We start from the raw sequence: 25,446 nt of genomic DNA, 5'->3' as shown, positions 1-25,446 counted from the left end.
AGGCTGAGTTTGAAGATGGATGTCAACTGACAAACAGTTGCTGGAACTGGGGGGCAGGTAGGTGGGAAGGGGGTATTTTTTCAGACTGTCTTTCTGTCTGTCAGCTTTTGTCAGCGTGACTGTCACAGCTGTGCATGATGCAGTCAAGAAACTTTATAGGTGTGTAGCTGAGATGAAAATGAAGGCAGAGAGGTGGTAAGAGGAAGTACAGGGCGAGTTTGTTAATGTTGGTGTAGGGCTGGACAATAAATAGGTAAAATTGATTAGTTTGAGTTTGTGGGTCAAATTTCTCTTTAACTCGCCACTGCTACCCATAGGCTTCCGTAGTTCATAGCCTTTTTTGCTGTGTACCATGGTTTGTTTGAGGTCTGACGCTACAGAATAGAACTACTGACGAGTCAGTGCCTTTTTAGGAATGAACCCTTGGCTTTTAGTATATGCGAGGGAATTTACTGGAATTTACTTTCCAAAGAGAGGCAAACATAATGACGTGGCAGCAAGCCAAGAGTTTGTTCCTCTTGGCTTGATATTCAAGTTTTAGGCCATATCGCCTAGTCCTAAGTACAACTAAGAAAAGTGAAGTACAACTGAGGAAAAACATGAGGAATAAAGCGAAAATAATGCTAGGAACAAAAAACAGAGAACCTACCACAGGCAGGAATGGGGAGATACTGGAGGAAACAGGCTCAGGTGAAACAATGGAGAGAACAGAACGATCTGACAAAGATAAGAGAGAGCATAAAGACTCTACATACACACTAACGAGGGGATGAGGTGTAGGTGGAGTGAGGTAGGGAAAGCACAGGTGTGGAAAAGGAATGGAAAAACATATAGATATATGTTCCGGTATTAGGGTTCTAATCCCAAAGGGGTAGAACCCTTCTAAAATTGTGCTGGTTTATTATTTTTTGTTGTCTGCCGCTTAAGCTCAAATTCCCATGAGCTGGAAGGGGCCAGGAACTTGAAACTTGGCCCACTGATTCGAAATTATGTGCATCAACTTTAATTAAGGATTGAAAATGCCTTTTTGTCCAGTTCCATGTACTCTAATTTGCATAATGTGAAAAACAGTAAAATGAATAGAATTTTTGAAAGATTGACTCTATCAAGACCAACAATTTGGTATACAGGGGGTTACAAGATACATTTCTCCTAGAAATGAGCCAGATTGGTCAAAAAACAGGGCCTCCATGGACCAATGTATTTTTCGCAATGGGCAGGGCTAAGAAATGATTGGCCATAACTCCCACACCCTTTGTCCTATCATCACAAAACCTGGTGGGTAGGCTGACAACGGGACTGGGAATCTGCCTACCAAAGCATGTTGAGCTCAACCTATAGGGGGCACTATAAATGCCATTAGCATGTAGCTGAAAAACCAATTTGGAGAAATCTGGGGCTTATCATGGGTATGTGTTGCACCGATCTTTGAGGAACATGGTGGCCAATTGCCACTTACAGCTATATTTATATGTGTATTTTAATTATAAGAATCAATTCCAATAAACAATAATTTTCAAAAATAACATTTATTTTTTGCCTTTTTCCCTTGCAGTCATACATACAGCTGAATTAAAACATTGCTCAGACATTTCTATTACACATCTTTCCTAAATTTGTAATACTCTGAATGCATGATGATGATCATCCAAATTCTCTGTGAATAGCTTGTTTGCCAAAAAAGTGATCTTCAACTAAAAGTCCATCACCTAAAAGACATTTATGGTTGAGATGTTTTCTCAACCGTAGAACCTCAGTATCCCTACCCATTAGCACAACTGGGCAACAGGTGATCTGCGAGTGGTGAAATACAGTGCGAGGCCCAGTTGCTGGACAAGATGTTTACTTTCAACAAAAACGAAACTTAACAGACCGTCGAACCTCCGTATCCCTACACATTAGCACAACTGTGTAGGGATACGGAGGTTCTACTGTTGACAAAAATGTAGTGCCAAAAGAAAGGCAGGTCTGACGGCGATGTAAAGCAGTGTGAATTTTCCCTATACAACGTACACTTCAACTGTTATAGATTTTTTAGGTGAGCCTTGTTTTAGGTGGTTAAATTTCACTTTTTCTTTGGACCCCGTTCACTGCAGTACAAAGCTGAGCGTCTGGGCTGGAGCGGCTCTCTACCTCCCCAAACTGAGGCTGCGCTGATCGGTGATCACGGTTGGGAACAGATCGACTATGGATATGTACTTTATATGACCCCACTTCAAAAAACACAAACTATCTCTTTAAAGGGCCACAGAGATTTTTTTCAATGACTCAATGGTCCATGTATTGAGGTCGGTAAGGCCACATGCAATAATATGTTATTAACACACACACACACACACACACACACATTCAAAACAAAATGTCCTTTTCATTCAAAACAACAATAAAAATACAAGCTAAAATAAAATATCATTTCCATTTTGACAAATTAAAATAGCTGAATAAAGTTGAATTCTAAGTCTATAAGTAAGCACTCTGTTGCTTTTTGTTGCTGTGTCATAGATGTGACAAGAATCCTGCTTGCAACTTGATATGATGAATGAATTTTGAGGAAATGTCTCCTGAAAATTCCTATGCTTCGGCTCATAATGCTGTTTCAAATTGGAAATCTTCATCACAGCAATAGTCTCCTGGGATATTAAGCACATGGGTCTTATGCTGGGTGGAGCACATTTTACAGGCCATTCTTCTTCAAATTGCCGATTTTCACTGTCCACTTTTCTTTTAGCAGTGAATTCGGATCATACCATTTTCTTGGAGAGACTGGCAATGTATTTCAAACACATCTTTTCCACGAAGGATCACCTTGGGATCATCCTCACTGTATACCGTTTGAGTATCATTTTTCTCAATCAAACAAAGGCGACAGAAATGATGGCTACTGAATGACTCATTAAAACCAAGAATTGTGTGCATCCCTAGATTATCTCCAGTGATCTGTGATCAGTCTCTGATTTACACACTTCCTTCAGTAAAACACAAATGTCTGGATTTCTGCACTTGAACTTCAATGGTTATAAAATCGGCAAATATATAAAAGTATCCTTTGCAGGTACTCGATCATATGTACCGTATTTCTTATTTTGCCTGTTGTCATATCTCACTCCCAGTGAGATGGCTCAACAACCCCCCATTTTTGGTTGAAGTATGTATTTTGTCTCCATTTTGTATTCAGATTTGTGAACTGTTGCAGGCCGACGGAACAAAAGGGGACACAGACAGGAGGTAAGAGGTAGAGTTCAGATCAGGAGAGTTTATTGAAACAAGGGGGGGAATCTGAGGCTGGGCTTGGATGGTCCTGACAGGCAGAGTCCGTGGAGGTGGAGAGTGGTCCGGCAGGCTGGGCCCAGAGTGGGATTCATGGAGCGGACGAGGGGAGCTGGTCCGGATGGTCAGGGGCCGGAGAGCAGGGCAGGGACGGCAGTCTAGAGCAGAGGACAGGAATTACAGTAAATTCAGAGCTAGTAACAGGTACAAGGCTTTGACACTTGACAGTGGCTAGGACCTGGCAGTGTGGAGGTGGCAGGGCTGAGCAAAGGAAGGGAAACTGATTGCAGGATTGGGTGCAGCGTATGGTAACCTCTCTCCCCAGTCTCCAGCACACTTGACACATACACACACACACACACAAACACACACACACACACACACACACACACACACACACACACAGAGACTGGGGTCAGTTATAGGTAACGCGAAGCTCACTTGTTAGTTCCTCAAAAGCTTCTACAATTGAGGATACAAAACTGTTGGAAATCCCACTCCCCTGTAATTTGGCCATGATGAATGCACACATTTCATTGGTTGGATCTTTAGTATATCCTGAATCATTACTCTCAGAAGAAACACTGGAAGAGCAACATTGATTAAATTCATCCTCCAAACCATGTGCCTGAGATGAAGTTGCAACTGGCTCACTACAGGAACAAGCAACAGTTATAGTAAAGCAACTTGCTGAACATTGCTATGAACACTATTAAAGTGCTTCTGAAAATCTGTCTATGTTAGGAACTGATACCTACAGCCTTGCTGAGAACAAAGCAATTTGAACTTCAGCCAAGGACAGTAACTATGTTAAAGTCTTAAATGTGAAATCAACTGCTGACAGCTGGGATAAAGTTTCTGACATCTGAAACAGGTCAGCATTGTTTTAGCCCCTTACTCACGGAGTGTGAGTGCTACTGCTTGTTAAGCAGTCTGGCTCTAAAGTCTCTCTGGGCGATGCTTCATTTTCCCCGCATCAATGTTATACACTGTTGTCTGCAGGAATGTGTAGAAATTCACAAGTGCATCATAAGACAAATGAAAATGTGCTTTGAAAAGTTTGCCTGGCAGGGGATGAGATGCTTGTCCATGGCAATGTAGAAGCTTTCAGTCTTGCTCTTCTGATGCCAAACAGTGAGGAGGCACGGCTGCTGACCCTGCAGGTTGCGGTGATGCTCCTCCAAACTGTAGCATGACTAGGATTGAGATAAGGAAACTGAACATTTGACACAAGAATAATGTGCAGTCACAGAGAAAACTACCTTATAGAAATGATTATTTAAACATTTTCTCACTGGCTAGTGCAAGATGGGAATGCCTATGTAGCCTTAACTTCAATTTCATCCACTGTTTAACAACTCTTATTTACACATATGGCTAATGTGGTGACATGTGAGGTGACATGTGACAAATTATTATAATCACCTTAATAATATAATTACCTTATGAAAGACTACAAGTCTCTCAATTTCATCACATGCACTCATTTTTGGAGACTTCGGTCCCCCAGGTGGCGGGGGAAGGAGATGTAACAGTGACAACAGGGAGACCATTTCTTGATCGTAGACAGAGGACAAAGACTCACAAGAATTAACTCTTCAAATTTAATATTTTTCAAGTTTGAATGAGAACAGGGATGCATTATGAGATATTTTTTAAACAGTCATCCATCTATTGTTTATATTTATCCAAAAACTCAGATCAACCTTCAGAGATACACAGAATAAACAAATAAAATCTAGTAAAAAATATCTCACAGGTGCTCTTGTTTCCTAAATTTAATCAGTCATGAAAATAACGAATGAAGCAACTGTAACTGCAATTATAGCAAATACTTTAAAACAAACACAAACAACAAATACAACTCACTTATTGCCTCTTCATGATCACCTCCTGGGGGACTTTCTTCTGACTGCACCAAGTGACGCAACTCTGGTGTTGAGGTGAGCAGCTTAGCCTCTTTTATGACATTTGGCTTATAGAACACAACCACAGCCAACCAGCACTTGCAGCAAACTCCTCATCTCTGCTGATCATTTTGCGGGACACTTTCTCATGGCGTGCCCATTTGCTGATATCCCAATCCTGCATGTTTATCTCAGGCTCCTCGCTAGCCTTCTTCCTACCTCCACCAGGCAGTCTGACCCTTTTGCTGTACTCCTTGGACAGACTCTGCAGCTCAATTTTATTTTTTCGCCAATCTCTCACTCTCTTGGGGCCAACAGAGAAACGTCTACTGGCTGCTTCTCCTGAGTTTTCCTTTGCATATTTTATGACAGAAAGTTTGAATTTCAAGTCGTACTTTTTTTTTTTTTGCTGCACCAGAGTCATGGTGATCATCAATTTGATATTGACTGCCAGAAAGCAAGCACAAGCTTCTGACGGTGCTGAAAGGTCTCTCTCATCTTCTAGAACATCAGGGAATTGTCTGTGGTATGGATGAGCAAAGACATGGCCTCTTGGCAAGCATCCCCATTAAGCTGCCTTTCAACATTAAAAGTCCTTTGGAAATTTGGGCCTCCTGGGGAAAAGTCAACAGAGCTATTTGGTGGCAGTGCAGATCCTCTACGAATCTTCCTCTGGACTGTTTTCAGACACCAAGAAATGTATCCTGTGCTGCTTGAAGCATCATAGAAGTGTTCCTGAAAATGAAAACAATAAAATGCGTTGTCATACTGGGCTCATAAGTAATCTCTGATAATTCAAATGTCAATGTCATGCACACAGCTTTGTGTCACAACATGCAAGTATGACATGAAAGTGTCATGCAAACAATAATAATGTCACTATTACATAGCCTTTCTTGGCATATGGATCCTTGATGGAAGGGAACAGCATCATTATCCCAAGAGCGTACTCTTCTCTGATTGCTTTAGTGGGAGGGAGATGTTAAATTAGTCATCTAAATTCATGCAATGGCCATGCAGTTATTTGGTGCAAATAAAAAGAATATGAAACGCACATATCCATGATTATCAACCATGTGAGCCACCAGTATGTTAATCATTTGTCTTCTTGTGGCATCTGTTTGGTCTGGTTTCTGTTGTATGGTACTCCTGTAGTACTTCTTCACCACCGGACTTGCCTCTTCGCACAGCTTAAATCAACTAATAAAAACAAAAACACGAGAATGCAAAACACTTTTCTGGAGACTCTAAAGAAAAAATGTGAACGTGTTAAGAAATTCATGAGAATTAAGCTTTGTCTCTTGCTAGGGACCTCATCTAAGATTACAGTTGATGCACTTGAGCTTAAGCTTGACTCAGACATCTCAAAAGCAGAAAACAAGAAGCAATCAGAAAATTTTAAGGGAACAGAAAAAAATGTGAATCAGTTTATTCTGTAGGGTGTAGAGTGCTTGATTACACCTACCTTTATCTCACCGTCATTTGAGAAAACTGTCAGCACCGCATAGCCGTGTCCAATGAGGTTGCTGAATATTTCTGCATCAGCTTCTGTCTATGTTGCATCCTTGTGTGTAACTTTTGCATCAGGTGGCAGGCAAAATCTCTCGATGACTTGAAATGATGGACAGATGAAAGTGAATGTGCTTTTCAAGTCAGCACTGTTTCTTGTCTCACAGCAGACTGTTCATGTTAAATAGACCTAGAGCATTTTTCCCTCACAAAACCCATTCCCTCTTACGTCCAAATTTGAAAATTGATGATCTGCTTTTTTTTTTTTTTTAAATCAATGTTTTGTTTTGTTTTTTGTTTTGTTTTTTGTTTTAATTGGCTGTTCTGGTATATATTATACTTTACATTCTACCAGGCATACATTGCAGAACTGAAAATGTTTAGCATTTTACCTCCATTTTTGAAAGAGTCTGCTAAAGGCTGTATAGAAATCAGAGTCTACAACATTAAGGAGCTTGCAGAATGAGATTTTAAAAGAATATGGGTGTATTCAAACCTTTTTTCCTAAGCCAAGCTAACCTTTTTCATGGAATTGCAGTCAAACCGTCCTTCAACCTCATCCAACTTCACATACATTTGCTGTGGCTGTACTTCACCTGGACCAGCACTTTTACTGAAACATGCAAGAAGGTTTAACAAAGTAAATTAACATTTAAAAGATCAGTAAAAAATAAAGTGAAGTTCCACTCGCACTTGACACATGAAACATATGTGTCTGTGTGTTGGGACAAGATTTTTGCACCCCCTTTGATGTTCAACGGAGGTGAAAGCAAAAAAAAAGGCATTTAGCTACAGCCTCACACAAGATTTTACAGTAAAGAACATAAAGCTTTGTTTTTCATCACTTTGGGCTTGCATGTTAATTGTTGTTAAAACATCAGTGATAAAGTTGGAGATAGTTTTAGTACCTAACGGTTAGCTAGCTAATGTTACCATAGAGTCCTAACGTTAGCTAGCTAATGTTAATTTTGCTGTTCAGTCCTGGCAACAAACAAGCCTAAATTCCCCGTAGATGTTTCATTGTTCATACCGCAGTTCACAGCATCAATTTATAATTGTTTCAGTAAGTTTGACCTAGTTAAATGCATTTACCTTGTAAAACTGCATGAGAGGAAGAAAATGGCTCAGAATCCAACCAAATACATGAAATGCATGAGTTAGGCAACACTGATGTGATCAACTCTATCAAATAACTCCAACACAGAGCACCATTTACACATCAGAATGTGTTAAAATTACACTATGAGAGTGGAAATCAACTCGGAGATGTTTAAGAGGCAAGAGCTCGTATTCTGCTTAAAGGATGTGGGAAAGGTTGACAATACCCTCTGCGCCTGCCTGAGTACAGACTGCTCATAGATGGACTGAAGGGAGGGCTTGTTAGTCCTCCCCATCACCGTCATAGCAGTCTGTACCAGGTGCTGCAAATTAGATTTGGACTGTATGGAGTGATTGCCGAACCACACCGTCATCCCATACTTAATGACACTCTCCATCACTGCCTGATAAAATAAAAACATGATGTTCTGGCTGACACCAAACATGCTCAGTCTGCGTAAAAAATACAGCCTTTGATGCAAACGGGAACATACATAGTCTACATGATCACCCCAGCTGAAGAGGTTATCCAGGTGGATACTCAGATAGCTATAAGATGTGGCCTGTATGATCCCTCACCAACCGAGGGTCAAACACCATCTCCTCAGTTTTTTTTTATGTTAATGATGAGGTAGTTCTCATCACACCACTGAACAAATGTATTAACCTCCGTAAAGTACAATAACAGGTCTGAGTTCTTGTGAAGCAGGCTGAGAATGGCAGTGTCATCAGAAAATGTAAAAAAAACAGGTTGCCCGGGAGAGGGTGAACAGGACTGGAGAACTTACTGGAATGTAGGATCTGGTGTTATCAGTTGTCCTCTGGTGTTTCAGATTTAAATTCAATTCAGTTCAATTCAAAACACTTTATTTGTCCCCAAGGGGCAATTTAAAAGGCATGAGGAGCAGCATCATTAAAAAGGCCAAACAAATATCAATAACATTAAAACATATAACGTGCTGTAGTCAATAAGCTTTAATGATTCCTTTTCAAATATGGAAGTCAAATTATAAGTACCCCTTTCATGCATCCATGTTACTGATGGTCCATAATTTCAGTGAACGTTACAATGGGGTTGAAGCTTAATAAAATGGTGGATGAAGCTGAAAGCTGTGCTCATCTATGAACAGTGCTTCAGTCAGAGCATTAAAAGACAAACATGTTGCTCCATTTCACCTCTCTTTCAGCAGCCTTTGAGCCAGCTCCTCATTAGGTTTCATGTCCAGCGCTTTAATCACTCAGCCATAACAGCTCCGCTTTTCTTCAGTTTCATCTTAGCCATTATTCGTGCCCTCTCATCCTGTCTCCCTCTTCTGTCCGCACCTCGTCTTCTTCTCCCATACTTCTCTTTTCTACTGTTTCTAGGTCTGCATCTAGTTTTATTTCTGTTATAGTCATGCTGCGCCCACCCTTTCATAATACTTGCCTTCCTGCCTTTTCTCAGTCTTTCCTCTCAATCCATACATTCAATTCCATCACATGCTTGTCAGGAAACAGATAAAGGCTTTGAAGATTTGCCTCACGCTGGTTTGCTTTTCAAGGGCCACACATCAAACAGCTTTAACCTGTTTGTACTTGATTACTTGGAGTGTGTTTGATTTGTTTTCCTCGCTCCAGTGCAGGGAACTTTCACATGCAAATTGCCAACCCCTACCTGCTGTGCAACAAGCCTGCCATCTAATGCAGTTTTGTTGAAAGATGTGAAAATCCTTTGAGATCAGAGCTTCTCTGGTGGCTCATCTGAAGGAACAGCTGCGCATCCACTGTAACTCTACATTAATCTATATTGTAGAATTGAATATAGAAAAATAAATTGTCATAATGATGTTTCATACTGCAACTTCCATCACAGTCTCCTTGACGTAAATGAAGCAGCTTGCTATTAATACAGACATATTTATGACTATTTAGCACCCACTGGACCTAATTTTGGAATCTGGTGTGCTCACAGATGTGTTCTCACGAGACATCATGTAGTATGAAGAGAACTTGTCCCAGTCACCACTTTTCTTGTTTTTCTTTCTCTCACGCACTAAATAAATCCAAGTAGTTAGAGGATGCTGTAAGACATACACAGATGGTCTGTGTTTCTCCATATTTAACTTTACCAACAGGTGAAGCACCTGGATCAGGAAACTATGTAAATCAGCGAGGGTTCAGGCAGAGCAGTCGGGGGACATTAGAGGGAATATCAGAGAACATTGTCTCTTAAAAATATATTGCATTTTCACCAAAGTCAGTGAATACATTTAAATGATGTGATCAGTAATCAGTGAGGCTAGGCCTACAGAGAGTACTCGACAGCAGCGTCTTTCTGGATTGAAGATTGATTGATAATGTAAGGAATGATACTATCTGTAGAAATTGCATTGTTCAAGCAAACATGACAAAGACATGACTGGATTTTTTTTTATAAAAATTGCAAAAAGTGGGCTCTAAATGGGTTTAAAAAGCCTTTTTCATTACATTTTTTTTCTTTTTTTTGTCATGAAGCCAAATTATATTGACCATGATTGTAAAGTTCTTGTTCATATAAATAATGCTTCAACTTGAACTTTATGCTAGCTTCAGCGAGCTGTTTATTTTGTAACTGACATGCTGGCTGTGTCTCAATTTAGGGTCTGCATCCTTTAGAGGCTCCATTTGAAGGCCAATTACATCACAACACCATGCAAAGGCTGTCCCAATTTAAAGGCTCCCACCAAATGCAGTCCATATATGCAGCCTTCTTTTCCCTCTTCCTGGAGGACGCACCACCATGATTCTTCGTGGCTATAAATTGCCTAAGATTCTTTGCGCGCATGAAGAGAAGAAAGAAAGAAATAGATAATGATGACCTCAAGTGGCACAGATCTCACATTTAAATGTAAGTATGGGGTCTATACTCGGTTTTTACTCATTTGAACAGCCAACGTCAGATATGTTAAACTTCAAGGGACCTTAAAACCTAAAAATGTCAGTTAGAATACGTTGGTAATGCTCAGCTGATGCCTTTTTAAGTAAAGCCTTAAAAGCCTTCCCTTTCAAATGTTAGACGTTTAGGTGTTGACTAATATCTTATATCTTATTGGGACTGTTGAGACTAATTTTCTTCATATACATAAATGGACCAAGAAATTTAGATCAGGCTATGATCCCTGCTTTATTTCCAGACTGTAAAATTGTAAAGTCTAGTTAAACTTTCGAATTGAATAAAGAGCTAAGTTTAGGATTTTACTTATGCTAATTATTTATTTATTTTTTTGCTGTATTAGAAGCCTTTTGTCTGTTGACTGTCTGATCCCAAGTTTACCCCTGTCCAGGAGGCACTTGACCAGCTCTCCATTATAAAGGGTTAGATCCCTAAACCCACAAAAAGGGGGAATTTACATAGGAATTTCTTAAGCTGCTAGTGAGGAGACTCGCCAAGCTTCTCACTGCCTGAATCCGAATATCTACCCCGATCCTCTGGTTTGGCACCTGACATGAATATCTCTTGAGTCAGATACGGCCACCAGCCATGCCCATTATGGCGGTTCTCCACTAAATGATCTGTGCACTTGGTATGCTAGGTTAGATTTTAGGGGCTTTTGGTAAACCCTAAGGGGCTGTTTCAATTTGGTAGGCTAGCGTAGCCTTTAAGAACTTTTAAGATATCATGCACACGTAACATCTAACTTTTTACTTCCATCAAAAAGACATGAAATCAATGTCCACAACATTATCTTTAACTATAGTATGTTGATTTTATTGCATTGACTTAAGCAAAGGCAAAGCATACAACTCAATACGTATTTCAGTTACAATCAATCATTATCAAAAATCCTTATTGATAAAATCCCAAAACTTTAAATAACAAATTAATCTAAAGAGCTGAGGCCTGGTTAAAATTAGGTGAGATGGAGAGGGTCAGGTCGTTCCATGGCTTGCCTTTCCATTCCTGCTGAAAGTCCTTGAGGCAAATCACAACCCTGCCCGAGGTCTCTCAGTTTCCTTAAAGTCCAGACTTCATGCCAGCAGAGTGAACAAAAGTACTCCAACCATTTTTGCCAACATGCTGTGGATTACAATTTGGATATTGATCTGCTGCGCTCTTAATTCTTTGGTCTGTTTCTGCTGAAGATTTCTTGAAGTCCTTCCTGCGGTGTGTAAGCTTCTAACATAGTTCGTATCAGGTGTTTCTTCAAGGAGCAAGTGGAAGAACGCTCTTTAGTCCATGCTTCTCAGTTTATATATTCTTTTACTTTGGATATTGGCTTGGTTTATGTCCTTATTAGGGCATTTTCCCAGCCATCTCTTGTTCAATGACTAACAATCCCTTGATGACAATTAAAGATTCTGTAATGATCTAACACGCCTCGGTCACAGTCTATGCCCGTGCCGAAGGCGTGATCAGGTATTCCACACTTCCTCTTGGCCTCAGCTCAATCCAGTTTATTTACTGATTTAACATTACATTTCTAAACTTCAATACACAGTTCCACATTACACTTCTTTTTACCATACTTATAGCAAAGTTCAACAATACATTCTTATTGTGATCATGATCATAATCAAAATGATCTTCAAAGACAGAGTGACAGACAGAGCCTGGAGTGTAACACTTCTCCTTTTTCTTACAACACAGTGCTGTGTCACTTCACTTTCTCCTACAATGCTTTAACATTTCCCTCATTACATTTCTAACCTCCAATACATTTATTTCAATCACTGTTAAACATTCCTTTACTGTAATTATGGCAAACACAAGCAGCAGGCAGAGCTTTTATATACTTCAGAATCATTTCAGGACTATGTATAATGTCTTGTATTTGTGCCTGGTAGGAGTGTATGAATCTCAACTTTCCTGCCACTGTCTGTGTGTGTGTACATACTGGCATTCATATTAGACAGGAGTAAATGAATCTCAACTATTCTGACATGGCATAGCACAAAACATATTTTACATTTCATTTTGTTTTAGGGAGCAAACCGAGAGCTTCATCACTGTCTGAGGTCAGCACGAACATTTGTTTACAGGGGCGAAACATTCTGTCATGGCTGGATAGAGGTGAGGCAATAATAAATAATAAATAATATTGATAGCACTGGGCAGCTCCTTCAGTAATAGACTGATACTCCCCAAGTGTGTGACGGAGAGGTATCGAAGGTCCTTCCTTCCTGCTGCTGTCAGACTGGACAACCGGCACTGCTCCATGTAGACCTCACCCTGTACTCTGCAGTGGGCAATATGTCTGTACAAAACAAATTTCTGTTTTTGCACTGGGCAATTTCCTTAACACCCATATTTATTATTTGTATTTAAAATCTGTGTATAAAGATTTGCTGTAAATTTTGCACTATATCATGTAAATATGTATATATGTCTATTCTATTCTATTTCTTCCCATTTTAATTATATTGTTTATTTTTGCTATTGCTTTTGTTCTGTGGGCTATTTATTAATACATAATAAATAGCCCATTTGTCAGTCCTGATGTCACTTTTTGTGATCTTGTGTGTACCAGAACAGTTCTGGAATCAATGGGCCTGCAGGGGAAGGTCTAGCCACAGCAGGCCAGAAACAAGTGGGACCATTTAAAGGACAAGTACAAAGTAGCTGCAGGTGTGAATGATGATGTGGAAACTAAATTATATTTGTTTTACTCATGCAAGTTAATAAATCATTTGCTGAAAATTGCTGACGTGATTGATTTCCGCTGCCTTAGGATTGCTAATATCCAGGGACAGGAGATGGTCTGCGGAAGGCCCAGCGCTGCTACTGGGTCCTGGTTTGTCCTCATGGATGAGGTGTTAGGACAGAGGCCTTCCACTGAGCCCCTGTCCTAACTGCCTCCATCCCTGAGGACACACCAGGGCCAAGTGACCAGGAGGAGGAGGAAGAAGACGATGAGGAGGAGGAGGAGAGCCAGCCAAGGCCGAGGGGGAAGAGAAGGAGGGAGGATGAATTAGGACATGAGGCTGCAGAGAGGATGGAGGGGATGTTTCTTTCTGCTCCAGAAGACAATCCAAACATTATTTATGTTGTTATTTAGTTAATGTACAAGTTCTTGTTAAATGATTTGTTCATAATTGTGCATTTTCTATAATTCATGAAATAAAATATTGTTCTATTGTTACACGTTGTCTATTCCATTTAGTATTTACAACTTTAGTACAATTTATAACAGCAAAGGGCATCAAGTGCTACTTTTCAGGGACAAGGGATTGAATGTTTTTCTTTTATCATTAAGATCCTTACATTTACAACTATTTACAAAATTAAAGCATAAATAACAATTTACAGATTATTATTAACTATTAACTATTAACAACAATTATTATTAAAAACAATATTAAAACAGTCACAAATGATGGACAGTAATAGGCTGAGCAGGAGTCACTGGCAGTGCTACTGGGCTGAATGGAATGCCACATTAAAGACCCTGGTGTCAGTGGGACATCATCTGGGTCAGTACTCAATTTGGGGTCCAGTCTCCTCTGTCTACCACATTGTCCATCAACTGGGTTTGAAGTTTTGACTCAATCAACGGCTGCCATGTCATTAAGAATTATAATTTCATAATATAATTATAATAACAATAAATCATTACAACAAACATAACTATCTAACAAACATTTTAAATAGGAATAATGCCTTTAAAATCAAAATAAAACCATATGTGGGGATCAACAGTTTATGTGTCTAGCATTAACGTAATGTATAAATATGTTAATTACCCAAAACTGTTAGCAACTGTTAACATTACTGTGGGTTCAATAACAGGTTTACCTCTCCACTGTCCTCTCTCAACCCAGAGTCGCTTCTCCTCGTCCTCCACAAGGAGGAGGATTAAAAAGGAAATCAGGAACTCCTGTAGCTCAAATAGATCTGACAGTCAAACTTTACTCTTCTTGTCACTTTCACTGACCTGGGCTGAATAAATAGTGAGGTAGGGGTAGGGGAAGGAAAATCTGGTGATGTAACCAGGAAATGCTCCGAAGGCTAGACCGTCCCATTTAACGGTTGACGTGGCCTCGCAGGCCTCTTCAAAGAATGGGGACCCTGAATTGACACACATTGGCTGTATTGCTCAAGAACTTCTTCTACTACCTGTAATCACATCCAGTCTCACAGAGGCCCATTGGGGTTACAGTACCACCTGTGGGTGAGCTTTGCTACCACATATCACTACATCCCCCTTCCAAATAGGCAAACACAACATGAACCATATGCATCAACTCAGTGCAACACAAAATGTAGTCTAGTCCATAGACTCTATGTGTATTTCAAAATACAAAAAAATCAAATCAAATCAAATGAATATCAAACACTGAAATACAGAATTGTTCTTCACATTTTACACAACTGTAACAGTCAGTAACACATTATTCAAGATTCAAGATTCAAGATTCAAGAAGACTTTATTTATCCCGAGGGAAATTGTCTTGCAACAGTAGTAAAACAAAGTGAGAAAGGATTACAAAAGTAATAAATAATGGTAAAGTAATAAATAAACTAGTTACTAAGTACACAGAATGCAATCCAACCGTGAGCAGCATAAAACTGAAAAGAAAGTACACAATAAGATTGAATAAAGTGACAACATATCAGATTCAGCACATGGATTAATAATCCAACAGTGCCAGATGTCAACAACTTCCTTTCGCATTTTATTAGTTGAACAGTCCACTCTTGTTCTGTGAGCCTCTCAGGAGGCTTCCTAGGTCTTGTTGACCTTCTGAGTGTCACAGGGAAGGTGAAGGAGGTTCACTGTGCACATATAGTGTACCACGCTTTTACTGTTCAGATCCAGTCTCCTCAGCTTGATTCTCAATGTCCTGAGTTTTTAACAGACTCCTCCTGTTTCTCCTTAACACTTGTCCATTCTCAGTTTTAATCACAAAAGACCTGGGGTCTCATTCACTGAGGACTGTTGCTTTCCTGTCCCAGAACTCAGGGCCATCAATTCTCACAACATTCCTTTCCTGAAGAGGTTCCAGATGCCTTGCTGTTTTGTCATTTTCTGTCTGTGCTTGAGTCTCATCCTTTTGTCAGTCAGTTTGTCGTTGTTTTTGTTATCCTTGTGTCTTGGAATGTGTGGAAGTGTGGCACACAGCTTCCGATGAATAAGTAGCTCAGCAGGGGATGCTCCACACTCCAGAGCTGCAGCCCTGTAAGTTCAGCAAAGCCAGGTCAAATTTACAGTCTTACAATTTGGACCCCTTTTTCTGCCTGTCCATTAGCCATTAGAGAGAGTGGTTTGGACTCCAAGCAACATAAAAAGCCCCTTTTGGAAATGCTTCGGATTTTGGTCAGTAGACGGCAAAAATGAGGAGCCTCAAGAATAAGTTAAATGCAAGCTGTGTAAGCTGTAAGTTAGCTTACCATTCCACCACTAGCAACAGAGGGCACATCTCGAAAATGTGCACGCAAATGAATGAGCATGCCATGAATTCTGGAACTCCAACTAAACAGCCACGTCTCGACTCATATCTTTCACCGCCTGCCACAAGCTCTGCATGCACAAAGAAACTTGCTTCGTTCATATGCAAGGACATAAGGCCAATCAGTATCGTTGATGGCACAGGTTTCAGAGAGTTTTGTCAAGAATTGGAACCTAAGTACTGTATCCCGAAAATACCTATACAAGTAGTTATGTCTTGTATCAGTTTGTCCTCCTGTTATTGACATAATGCAAATGTAGATATTTGAAAGGTTTGAACCTATGTGTTTTTCTTAGAGTGAATATTCGAACGTCATTTTGGAGCAATCTTGACAGCCCTACAACACATTGTGGAATTCCGTGTCTGGCAAAAAACCCTTTCATGTGTGTGATGACAGACTGTGCTGATGTAATGGACAGTTGTGCAACTTTTGCCATGCAGATGAAATAAATCAGTTCCTACTTTTTGCCATGGTGCATTGGGTGGGTCTGCTATTACCATAGGCTCTTTTGTTTGTTTGAGACATGGTTCACATTTATATATCATATCCTATATGTCTTTGTTGATTCCTGGACAATAAACTGCTTCTCTCGCTCTCCTTTTACATTTCTCCATGCCCACATGTCCCTTGTGAATACGCTGAATCATGTCCTGACGCATGGATTGTGGGATGACAACCTGCATTGCTCAGTCTCTGACATCAATCTAGACGCATATGCTACAGGTTGCCATTTGACTTTGTGCATTTGTAGCAGTACAGCTCCCAAACCATCTTTTGAGGCATTAGTGGAGATCTTTGTTGGCTTTGATGGGTCAAAGAATGTGAGGACTGGCTCTGTAGTTACAGTTTCCTTAAATTTTTTCCACTCCTTCTCATGTCGAGCAGTCTATTCAAATACTGTGTTCTCCCTGAGGCATGCTGTCTTGGAGGTAAGATTAGGAATTAATTTACCCAGGAAGTTGATCATTCGCATTGCTCTCAGGACACTTTTTTTTGGCAGTGGGGGCAGGCATGTCCAATATGGCTTGCACTTTTGACTGGTCAGGTTACACCCCTTCACTTGTGACCTTGTCTCCTAAGAAGGTCATCTCTGTGACACCAAAGAGACACTTGTCTCTATTCAGTTTGAGTCCATTCTTTTTGACTTTCTGTAAGAGTTTCTCCAGTCTTTCATCATGTTGCTGACCCTCTATCATGGACTCCATTACTCTGTGGAAGATTTCTGGTGCTGATTTAGTGCAAAATGGGAGCCTCAAGAAACAGTAATGTCCAAATCGTGTGTTAAAGGTTGTGAATTTGCTGCTTTCTGGGTCTAGCCTCAGCTGCCAGAACCCGTGTGAAGCATCATATTGTTAAGAAAAACTTTCACCATTCATTTCATTCTCTTCTCATTTAAATCTTTGGGATCAAGGCATACTCTTAAGCCATCTGTATTCTTCTTTTTGACACTTGGAGTTGAGCCAGTCTGTGGGTTTTTCCACTCGTTCAGTGACATCCTTTTGAGTCATTCTGTCAAGCTCTTTTTTCAATCAATCAATCAATCAATCTTTATTTATATGGCGCTTTTCATACAGAAAAAAGTACCTCAAAGTGCCTCACAGAAATAAACAAACAACAGCAGAAAAATAGAAACAGCAAAATGAAAAAAAGGAGAAGATAGTTAAAAGAATCCAAACCCTCCCATGGACATGGACAGAGACATACACAGTCATACACACACTCAGACATATGCACAGGGACACACACACTAATACACACCCATACAGTAGCTGTCACTAAAGAGACATGGCTGGGCAGCGAGACCTGGTGCATGGAGAAAGCTACCTTTCAGGAGCCAGCCACACCGGGAGAGATGTCGGGCCAAGGCCGCAGGGAGCACCGCCACAGAGACCACCCCAACCCGGGCAGACAGGAGGCCCTACACCAAGGTGCAGAGCCCTCTGGTCACCCGGGCCGGAGCCGTCCATGGGACAGCACCCCCCGCGGCCAGACCAGAGACCACTCCCAGCCCGGCAGGCCCCCAGGAGGAAACACTGGAGATTAAAAACTGACAGACTAAAACAGTAAAATAAAGCAAAAAGCATAGAAGCTGAAAACACGAGGGACTAAAACATAAAAGTATAAAGGCTAAAAGCACAAGGGACTAAAGGGTAAAATATGAGAGATTAAAACAGTAAAAGAAAAAATAAATAAATAGATAAATAAAATAAAATAAAATAAAATAAAAAGGATTTAAATGAATAAATAAATAAAAGAATAAATAAGTAAATAAATAAATAAAAGTGCTCTGATTAGCACGGCATAAAGGAATTAAGAAGAATTTAAATTTCAATTAAAAGCCGGGTTAAAAAGGTGGGTCTTGAGCCTCTTTTTAAAAACCTCTACAGTCTCTGCGACCCTGAGGCTCTCTGGCAAGCTGTTCCACAGTCGGGGCCCATAACAACAGAAAGCCGCCTCCCCGTGCTTTTTTGAACTAACCTGTGGTATGGTTAAAAGGCCGGTGCCGGAGGACCTCAGGGTCCGCGGGGGCTGATAGACTAAAAGCAGGTCAGATAAATAAGAAGGCCCAAGACCGTTAAGACATTTAAAAACTAGTAAAAGAACCTTAAAATCAATCCTGAAACGCATGGGTAGCCAATGAAGTGACTTTAAAACCGGTGTAATGTGCTCCCGCCCTCTGGTCCTCGTCAGCACTCGTGCAGCTGAGTTTTGTAATAATTGTAGATTCGAAATGCTCTTTTTGGGAAGGCCAGAGAGCAGGGCATTACAATAGTCTAAACGACAAGAGATAAAAGCATGCATCAGCACCTCCGTGCTGGCCTGAGAGAGAAACGGGCGGACTCTGGCTATATTCTTAAGATGGTAAAAACCTGTCTTTGTTATATTTTTGATGTGTGGAATAAAACTGAGCTCAGAGTCAAAAATCACACCCAGATTTTTTACAGATTGCGATGGTTTAAAATCCTTTAACTTTGGTAAAAGTTTCTCTTTCAGGCCTTCAGGACCAATGAGTAAAACCTCTGTTTTGTCCTGGTTGAGCTGTAGGAAATTTGCTGCCATCCATGTCTTGATATCTAAAATGCAGTTAAAAAGGACATCAATAGGCCCTGTGTCATCAGGAGACACAGCGATGTACAGTTGCGTATCGTCAGCATAACTATGAAAGCTGATGCCGTGCCTCCTGATGACGTCCCCAAGGGGAAGCATGTACAGATTAAAAAGAGTTGGACCTAAAATTGACCCTTGGGGAACCCCACACTTTATTATGTGGGTTTCTGAGGAACATGTATCCATACTTACAAAGAAGTGTCGGTCTGTGAGGTAAGAAACGAACCAGTTAAGAACAGTACCAGAGAGGCCGACCAGGTTCTTCAGTCTATTTAATAAAATGTGATGGTCTACTGTATCGAAGGCAGCGGTTAGATCCAGTAGTACCAAGACTGTGAGTTTATGGTTATCTAAGTTGCACCTGATGTCATTTAAAATCTTTAAAAGGGCTGTCTCAGTACTGTGGTTCGTCCTAAAGCCAGACTGATACTTCTCTAAAATGTTGTTTGCAATTAAAAAATCATTCACTTGATTGAAAACAAGTTTTTCCAAAATTTTACTTAAAAACGGTAAGTTGGATACAGGCCGATAATTATTAAAGATGTTGGGATCTAGGTTGCTCTTCTTCAGAAGGGGCTTCACCACCGCCGTTTTAAAGGAGGCGGGGAAGACACCCGTCTGAAGAGAGCAATTCACCATATATAACAGCTGATCCTCAAAAAATCCACAAAGTGTTTTAAAAAACGGTGTGGGAATTGGGTCTAATAGGCAGGTCGTGGGCTTTACTTGGGAGAAAACTCGACCAAGTGTCCTTGCATCAACCAGGGCAAAACTCTCTAGTGTTTCCTCGGGTAAAATCAATGATCCAGGTGTGTCGACATTTAAAATCTGTTGAGGTAAGAGACTCGTTCTGATGTCATTGATTTTACTTCTGAAGTGGTCTGCAAAATCCTCGCAAAGGGCGTCAGTTGATGTTTTGGAGGATCTATTAAAATGTGTGTTTGTTAAAAAGTCAATTGTGGAGAAGAGGAATTTTTGGTTGTTTTTATGTTCGTCGATTAGCTTTTGGAAATGGGAGATTCTTGACTGTTTGACTGCGTTATTGTAGGTTTTGAGGTGTTCACATAAAATTTCATGGTGAACGGTTAACTTTGTTTTTCTCCATCTCCTCTCAGCACTCCTGCAGTTTCTCTTTAGTTTTTTAGTTTCTGTATTTCTCCACGGGGGTGTAGGTCTTGTATTAATGTTTTTTATTAAAAGTGGAGCCACTGAGTCCAGCGCTGATTTTATTTTATGGTTAAAGCTGTCAACAATAAAATCACATGGTGCTGGTAAAATTTCTGCAGGAGTGCTCTGTAAAATCTGGATAAAATTTGCAGCCACTTCAGAAGTTAGGTAGCGTTTCCTCACTGTTCTCACTGGGGCCTCCCGTTGGTTAAAACTGGTGATTGTAAAAAACACACAAAAGTGGTCAGACACAGCCAGGTCCACAACAGAAGGCGCACCAATGGACAGGCCATAAGTTATGACCAGGTCCAGGGTGCGCCCCCTGCTGTGGGTCGGCTGCGTGACATGCTGATTAAAATCTAGACAGTGTAGAAGGTTTAAAAATTCTCTCGACATGGTATCTGAGGGATCATCTATGTGCAAATTAAAATCACCGGTTATTAATATTCTGTTATAATTGCTGTGAGTTATTGACAGTAGCTCTGAGAATTCACTGTTAAAAGAGGTGGAATAGCGGGGTGGTCTGTAGACTGTAATACAGAGGATGGGGGGGCTGCTAAAAACAAAGGCATGGTATTCAAATGATAAATATTTGTTAAAAAAGACTTCATTTGACAACATGGTGTCTTTAGTGATTGATGCAGTTCCACCTCCTTTTTGTCCCCCTCTTGTAGAAAATAAAAAGTTAAAATTTGGTGGGGAAGCCTCAGTGAGAACAACAGGTGCATCAGTGCCAAGCCATGTCTCTGTCAGGAGAATGCTGTCTAAACTGTTATCTAAAATTAAATCATTTATGATAAAAGATTTGTTTAAAAGAGAGCGCACGTTCAGCACGGCCATTTTAATGTCCACGTTCAGCACGGCCATTTTAATGTCCATGCTGAACGTGCGCTCATCATGTCTTTTCAGAGGAATGTTAAAAACACAGTTTGGTCTAAAAACAGTCCTGCGTGTGATTCGTCTGCGTGAGAGTCTGGTTTCAATGGTGTGGATGTTGTCCTGTGTCTCGGGGGCAACTGAATGGGGGGCGTGTATCGTGTAGGTAGAGGCGGGTGCGGGTGAGTGAGTGGGATGCGTGTTTACCGTGAGTCAGGAGGTGGGTGTGGTGCAGGAACGGACAGTTTTCAAGCCAGCTCTGAGTGGTACTGGCTCTCTCCTTGGGGCATGCACCACAGGCTTGGCATCATCTTTGAGCTGTATTTTGTAAGTGTTAGGTAATGTCACTTGTCCTTTGAAGTCAGAAGGAAACATATCCACTATGCCTGCACTTCCCTCATACTGTGTTCCTGTCTTTTGTCTTGCTTGACTATTTTAATGTTGTCAGTGTTTATCTGATAGATCCTCTTTACTAGACCTAGGTCCTCAGATGCTTTGTCTCCAAAGAGTGACTCGTGTCCATTCAGCACAATGGTGAATAACAGGTTATGCTGTTTGCTTTTTGCCATTACTTTAAGTCTGCATCCACCTTTTGTCTGTATTGGCTGATTATTATAAGTCTTCAGGGGTGTGACTTTTTCGGTGAATGTTTTAAGCTTCTTAGTCAGTGCATTCAAATCTTTCTCACTGATCAAATTAGCTTTGGCCCCAGTGTCAATTTTAAATGTTAGAATTGTCCCATCAACTAACAGTGGAGCAGTCCATTTGCCATCTGTCACTGTATTTACAGTCTGACCTGAATTCTTTATTCTCAAGGACAGTGTGTTGACTTCTTCATCATGTGACACCATCTTTATGAAAAATGGTTCACTCAAATCATCGCTGTCATCTATGTCCTCCTTCACTGTGTGTACTTCTTAGAGCGACACATTCTGGCAAAATGGTTTTGTCCTTTACATTTTGCACATGTTTTTCTATCGGCAGGACATTGTCTTGGTCTGTGTGTTTTTTTTTTACCACATCTCTTGCAAGTGAACATCTCCTTGTCATTGTTTTTATTCCTGGTGTCACTGCTTGTAAATTTGCTCTGTGGCTTTCCTTTCACCAACATGGCGTTCACTGCCTCGTTTTCTTGGTGCACTGCTCCATGAGCAGGCTCTCTGAAAGTCACTATCTGTTGTCTTGCAAGTTCACTGGCTTGACATATTTTTATAGCACTGTCCAATGTGAGGTTTGTCTCCCTCAACAGTTTCTCCTGGAGTTTGTTCTCATTTGCTCCAAAAATTATTTGATCTCTTATCATAGAATCTCTGTAATCACCAAAATTACAGGACTGAGCCTTAATCTTGAGGTTGGTGAGTCAATGATCAAATGACTCACCCTGGTGAGTGTAAAGTGGCAAGTGTAAACAAAAGACATATCTCTCGTACGTTTCATTTTTCTTTGACATGCAGTGCTTTTTTTCTGTTTTTCCTGTCCTCCACATGCCCTCCAACTTGCATCGATTCCAGTCAGTTTCAACTGAGCTGGCAGTTTTCCTACAACCATTGTGTGGCTTTTTTTTCTTTAACCCTGTCCTGCTACCATGTAAAGTTCTTGTGCATATAAACAGTGCTACAACTTCAACTTTATGCTAGCTTCAGCTAGCTGTTTATTTTGTAACTCACATGCTGTGTCACTCAAGATATATAGAGGGGCCCTCAGTCGGCGGCCCGGCCGACACCTGCCAGTGGCCCTCAGTCGGCAGTCCAGATGGCGCCAGTCCCTGCCTCCGGCCGAGGCCTGTTCCTGCTCCTCGGTCGGAGGCCCAGCCGAGTCCCAGGCCAGGTCCAGTGCCTGCTCCTCGGTCGGGGGCCCGGCCGAGGTTGTTTTGTTGTCAGAGACCCTTCATCGGCTCCCAGGTCACCAGCTCCTGGCAAAACTCCGTCGGTGGTCCGGCCAAGACCCTGGAAGGTTTCCCAACCATTGGTCTGGTTGCCAGTGGGTCCCAGCCTATGCTATCGCCACCGGCCTCCAGGGGGTTCCAGCCCGCACCTACGCCTTCGTCGCCGGCCTCCAGCGAGTTCCAGGAAGCGCCTAAGCCTTCATCGCCAGCCTCCAGCGAGTTCCAGGAAGCGCCTACGCCTTCATCGCTGGCCTCCAGCGAGTTCCAGCCTGCGCCTATGCCTTCGTCGCCGGCCTCCCGCGGGTTCCAGCCTGCGCCTACGCCTAAGTCGTCAGCCTCCAGTGCACCTCAGCCCACGTCCCCGATATCCAGTGCACCTCAGCCCACGTCCCCGGTATCCAGTGCACCTCAGCCCACGTCCCCGGTATCCAGTGCGTCTCAGCCCATGCCGCTTCTGCCAGGTTACAGAGCCCCTTTGCCTTCGTCCTCGCCACAGACCTCCAGATCTCCTTCGTCCTCCCCACAGACCCCCAGAACGCCTTAGTCTTCGTCACCGGCCCCCAGAATGCCTACGTTTTCGTCACCGGCCATCAGAACACCTTCATTTTTGTCGTCAGCCTCTAGTGGTTATAATTCCTGTTTGTGTTTTTGTATCTGGTTTTTGGTTTGTTGTATTTGATTTGCCGGTGTATCATGTCTTGTGTAATGTTTTGTTTTTCCCATGCCCTCTTGTGTCTCTTGTCCTTTAAGTCTTTCCTGTGGTATGCCCTCTGTCTCCCTCTGTCAGGGCACACTCTCATCTGGACAAGGAGAGCGGTGCTGTGAGAATCATGTTCTTTGATTTTTCCAGCGCCTTCAACACCATCCAGCCCCTCCTGCTGAGAGACAAACTGACAGGGATGAATGTGGATTCACACCTGGTGAGATGGATTACAGACTACCTCACAGAGAGACCGCAGTACGTCAGACTGAAAGACTGCATGTCAGACACTGTGGTTAGCAGCACCAGAGCACCACAGGGGACTGTGCTCTCTCCCGTCCTCTTCACCTTGTACACATCTGACTTCCAGTACAACTCGGAGCTCTGCCACATGCAGAAATACTCAGATGACACTGCAATAGTGGGCTGTATCAAGGATGGACAGGAGGGGGAGTACAGGAGCCTGACTGAGGGCTTTGTGGAGTGGTGCAGGTCCAACCGCCTACAGCTGAACACCTCCAAGACCAAGGAGATGGTTGTGGACTTCAGGAGGAAGAAACCACACCTCCAACCTGTGTCCATCCAGGGGGTCGATGTGGAGGTGGTCAGGACCTACAAATATCTGGGGCTGCAGCTGGATGACAGGTTGGACTGGACAGCAAACATGGACGCTGTACACAGGAAAGGACAGAGCCGTCTGTACTTCCTGAGAAGGCTGGGGTCCTTCAACATATGCAAAAAACTGCTGCAGATGTTTTACCAGTCTGTTTGTCTGTCCAGTCTGTTGGTTTGCTGGGGAGGAAGCAGCAAGAAGAGGGACGCTGCCCGACTGGACAGACTGGTGAGGAGAGCTGGCTCAGTGGTGGGCACAGAGCTGGACTCTCTGGTGACTGTGGCAGAGAGAAGGACCCTGGACAAACTGCTGTCCATACTGGACAACACCCACCACCCTCTGCACAACACCTTCAGCAGGCAGAGGAGTGTGTTCAGTGGCAGACTGCTGTCTCAATCCTGCTCCACCAACAGACACAATAACTCTTTCGTCCCCCTGGCCATCAGACTGTACAACAGCTCGCAGTGATGTCAGGAAGCACAATAGACAATGGACAAATGCACTCAAAAGCACTCATCTTTTATAGCCCAATTTAATTTAATTGTACACCATTCCCTGTCCCCTTAATACTCTTTACCTCTACCGTCACTTTATATTTCTAATATCACTCATATTTTTATACAGTTGTTCAAAACATTTTTATAACATTTCTTATTCCATATTTTTATTTCTACTGTTTTTTTGATATTGCATGTATGTTCAATGTATGTTCAATGATTGTTATTGCTACTGGATGCTTGAATTTCCTCCGGGATCAATAAAGTATCTATCTATCTATCTATCTATCTATCTATCTATCTATCTATCTATCTATCTATCTATCTATCTATCTATCTATCTGTCAGCCTTGTTCCCTCCTCGTCTGCCCTTCTGTGCTCCTCCCCTTCGTTATCACACCATTGTCTTTGT

At 41.7% G+C, this 25,446-nt stretch overlaps 1 protein-coding gene and 1 long non-coding RNA gene across 3 annotated transcripts in view; one reads left to right on the top strand and one right to left on the bottom strand.

Moving 5' to 3' along the window:
- The window catches only part of LOC119014506 (carbonic anhydrase-related protein 10-like), a 211,372-nt gene that overhangs the window by 125,263 nt on the left and 60,663 nt on the right, over positions 1-25,446 (top strand). The window lies entirely within an intron of this gene.
- Positions 4,088-5,374, bottom strand: LOC119014507. The gene is made up of 3 exons (XR_005072988.1): positions 5,137-5,374; positions 4,710-4,822; positions 4,088-4,463 (listed from the first exon to the last, which is right to left on the bottom strand). It is a non-coding gene; the product is annotated as an uncharacterized LOC119014507 (long non-coding RNA).

This window comes from Acanthopagrus latus, chromosome 23, assembly GCF_904848185.1.
Source record: "Acanthopagrus latus isolate v.2019 chromosome 23, fAcaLat1.1, whole genome shotgun sequence".
Taxonomy (NCBI): domain Eukaryota; kingdom Metazoa; phylum Chordata; class Actinopteri; order Spariformes; family Sparidae; genus Acanthopagrus; species Acanthopagrus latus.
This window is presented reverse-complemented; position numbering and strand designations above follow the sequence as displayed.